This window comes from Microtus ochrogaster, unplaced genomic scaffold (assembly GCF_000317375.1).
Source record: "Microtus ochrogaster isolate Prairie Vole_2 unplaced genomic scaffold, MicOch1.0 UNK41, whole genome shotgun sequence".
NCBI classification, from domain to species: domain Eukaryota; kingdom Metazoa; phylum Chordata; class Mammalia; order Rodentia; family Cricetidae; genus Microtus; species Microtus ochrogaster.
In genome coordinates, this window is record NW_004949139.1 from 1,826,604 (window position 1) to 1,830,320 (window position 3,717).

Consider the following 3,717-nt stretch of genomic DNA (forward strand, 5'->3'; position numbering starts at 1 on the left):
AAAAAAACAAAAACCAAAACCAAACCAAAACCAAAACCATTTAGGGGCCTAAGGGATGATTTGGAGGTGAGGGAATGAAGGAAAGTAGATTTTATCAAAACACATTGTATGCATGTATAAAATTCTCAATAAGAAAAAGGCACTTAGGTATTAAGTGGACCATATTATAAATGGAAGTGTTAGTAAGGATAACACGTGGGGGGTTGTGAATATTGTGGGATTACTGGATGAATCCCAGGTTTGAAAGAGAGGGCTGGAGTCCATTGAGAAACAGTGAACTTGACATGCCTCATATCTATCCTGAAAGAGTTGCTGGGGCCACAAGTGCTTCCCCAGATGTGGCATTTAAAGATGAAGGCTTGGCTGGGGATGCAGATGGCAATAAAGGTGTGGGTGTAGTGAGGTGGGGAAACAGAAGAGCAAACCCAGAGACGTGACAGCTTCAGACCTCAGGTGTCCTGGCATCTGTTTCCTGCTTAATTTAAATGCATTTGACTCCCATTGCCTTCAGTCTCTAATTTCCTTTCTTCATTAATAATTTCAAGGCTGGATCTGAAACTCATTCATGTTGAAGTGTAAATAGCTCAAGATGGTCATACAGGTTCTTTTTCCCTCAGGCAGTTTAACATAATCCTTGGGACAATAAAAGCTGCTGTAGATGTAGCCAGGCTACAGAGAGATAGTTTGGCCTTACAGAAGTGGAAATCTACTTCTAGCTTTGAAATTGGTGTTGTGTGGTCTTGGGCAAGTCACTTATTTCTGGGTTTCAGTTTTTCAATCTGTGGAATGGCAATAAATATCCTTGACTCATAGAGTTGTTTTAATGAAAAAAGAGAGTGTAAAAGAACGTGAGAAGTTACTAAATCTGACATGAGGAATGTAGAAGAAATGAAGATGTAAACTGTATCTTTGAGAGGCCCACCAGGCAGGAAAGTAGGAGGAAAAGGCTAATTTACAGACAACATTCCTATGCACGTGGATGGGAGAAACCTGCTTATTCCCGTGATATTTTCTACATTTCCAGAATTAAGGGCCGTGAATTACTCAGATGTTAAACAAATCCTGGTTCTCTAGAGGAAAACCAACACCATGCCCGAGAGAGTTTCTGATTTCCCTGTGTCTGGGATTTGAGGCATTAATACTAGGGAAGCGCCATGCTGGTATTGAGGAGCCAAAATACGTATGGGTATGATATCCATGGTCCCCCAGTTTATCTCAAGGATTGTGTTCACCGTGAACAGAGATGAGTGTTTGGGGAGAATCTCAGGTCCCCGATTGCAAATGTTCTTACTCCTTTTGTGGAATTCTTTCCCTTTCAGAGATCTCTAGTGTCCTAGAAAGGGTTTCCTGTTTTCCCGCCCAACTCACCCGCAGTTTCTTACCCTCCGGTCTCAGCGTCCCACTGCCTGCTGGTTACTCAGCGCAACTCCATGGTAACTATCTTCGTCACCACGCCCCAGTTCAGTCGGGGCAGGACGCCGAAGCCGCGGGGATTGCTGGGACTTGTAGTTCTTACCGTCAAGGCAAGCCCGGGATCCGGAAGTAGTATTATTGTTTCTTCCTTTACTGTGGCCCTCGCTCTTCCTTTTCCCGGGTCCTTCAGGGTGCCCGGCTAACAGCAGCCTACCCGGGCCAATGAGAGGGCTACGAGAGGGGGCGGGGCCATAGTTTAAACTAATTGTGTCTTCACCGTGCGAGATATATCGCAAGGCGAAGTGGAGTCCGGTGTTCGAGTGGCGGAGCAGCGCGTGGCCAGGTAACCGGCGCGGGTCCTTGGCCGACGTCAGGGGATGGCCAGGCCTAGAGGGGTTGCTGACCACTCCGGTGCAGGAGGAAGGCCTTCATAACCGAGGGTGAAAGGGGAACCAGGTTTGTGGGAACCGGGAATGTTCAAGGTGGTGGATCTGTTTGGGGTCTTGTCAGTGCGATTATGACTGAGGACGCGGTAACGGGGATCGTGGAATACTCAAAGTGTTGTACCGAAGGTCCCGTGACGCCAGCTGCTCGCCAGCAGCAGTGGCACCCCTTACCTTCCGCTATGTTTCTGCCGTTGTGTTGCACGGTATAGGATCTGATTTTTCATTTTCCTAACAACCTTGTTCATGTTTTAGAGGTGAGAACTCTGAGATTTATGTTTACCTTGGCAAGGGTTGCCCAGCTGGTGCGAGTTTTGCTATACTTTGGTTTTTTAAGGGTTGAACATGAATAATGTGAAGGGATAGTGTTGGGATGCCCTTGTATGGAAACAATGAATTTACCTGCCTTACCTACTTCTTGGTTTGATGTGAGGGCAATCAGATATGTTGTTTCTGCAAGCACCTTCGAGAAAACACATTTAAGATCTTTTTATTGTTTTGTTTTTCGAGACAGGGTTTCTCTGTTTAGCCCTGACTGCCCTGCAATGTTGGGGCATCCATTTTCATCCAGCAGGCCTAGACTATCCAACAGACTTTTCTGTAAAGCAGGTGATTTTGAAGGACTGATGTACCCTGTCTTGGCAAAGTTTGGCAGTCTCTTCTTTTGTGTTCTGTTGGTCCAGTTTGGACAGCATACTGTCAGCAGTGGAGGCAAGGGCAGCCCCTCAACAAAGAAAGCAAACTCTTTATGGAGGTTTCTCAATGCCCATCAGCATTTTTTTTTGAAGTAAATCGGGGTTGCCAGTAGCTGATGTGCATCACCATCATGAAAAGCTTTATGTTATTAAAACATTTTAAGTGCCATATCTGTAAGTCTTTGGAATGTTTGAAGATCACTTATCTAAAATATATCTCTGTGTGGCCTTGAAAACGTATCTATCTTGACTATATGATTGTTAAAGATGACTACTAATCTATATTTCTTTATTATCCTAAATAGCTTTTAAGGACTAAAATTTTACATTACCTTTTTTGTTTTTGTTTTTTGAGGCAGGGTTTCTCTGTAGCTTTGGATTCTGTCCTGGATCTAGCTCTTGTACACCAGGCTGGCCTTGAACTTGCAGAGATCCACCTGCCTCTGCCTCCTGAGTGCTGGGTATGCCGCCACTGCCCAGCTTACATTACCTTTTAAAATGAGTTGCATAGGTATAATACCTTAAGTAAGAATAGATATATATATACAGTATAGCAAAAATAACCTTGAATTTGTATCAGTATACAAAAATCTATACCAATGTAAAATATATGAGACTAGTGGTTGTTGGAGAATCAACAATCTATCCTTTTATCCCATCATGTTTATATCATATTCCCACTTTTTATCTTCAGAAAGAAATCCCTAAATTTAATCTTTATTCAGTTTTTTTTTTTTTGACCATGATCACTAACAATTTGTAGCCAATCCCCCTAAACAATGTCAGACATCCATAACTCACCGAATGACCAAAAACTATCCATCCCATCTCTTGGGAATATGGGTGTTGTATTCTGTAGACTGCTTCTTGTTGTCTGGGGGTGTTGGAATCTTTGGGGAGACTCAAATTAGGATAATGGTTGAAGCCTGATAGAATAGTTTGTGAAGTTGGACCATCTCAGCCAGATGTTCTGGATGCAGAGGTCTGAGGAAACTGCAACAGAAGCACTCTGAGCAGCTGGATCACTTCGGCCACCAGTTTTCTTTTCTTTTCTTTTCTTTTCTTTTCTTTTCTTTCTTTTTTTTTTTTTTTAGTTATACACTGGTTGGCCCATTAGCTCAGGCTTCTTATTAACTCTTTTTTTTAAATATTTATTTATTTATTTA

At 42.9% G+C, this 3,717-nt stretch overlaps 2 protein-coding genes across 4 annotated transcripts in view; one reads left to right on the plus strand and one right to left on the minus strand.

The window, feature by feature from the left end:
* LOC101993395 (leucine-rich repeat-containing protein 51) overlaps positions 1-1,460 on the minus strand; it is a 39,718-nt gene extending 38,258 nt beyond the window's left edge. Inside the window, exon 1 of one of the 2 annotated variants that reach the window (XM_005368800.3) lies at positions 1,383-1,460. The gene's annotated coding sequence lies outside the window, so the exon portion shown is untranslated. Of the gene's footprint in view, positions 1-1,368 lie in introns of both variants that reach the window. The other variant, XM_013354351.2, reaches the window with a different exon arrangement.
* A 3-nt stretch (positions 1,461-1,463) lies between these two features.
* Numa1 (nuclear mitotic apparatus protein 1) overlaps positions 1,464-3,717 on the plus strand; it is a 78,106-nt gene continuing 75,852 nt past the window's right edge. The window contains exon 1 of one of the 2 annotated variants that reach the window (XM_005368798.1): positions 1,464-1,756. The gene's annotated coding sequence lies outside the window, so the exon portion shown is untranslated. Of the gene's footprint in view, positions 1,757-1,788; positions 1,870-3,717 lie in introns of those variants that run through there. The other variant, XM_026790102.1, reaches the window with a different exon arrangement.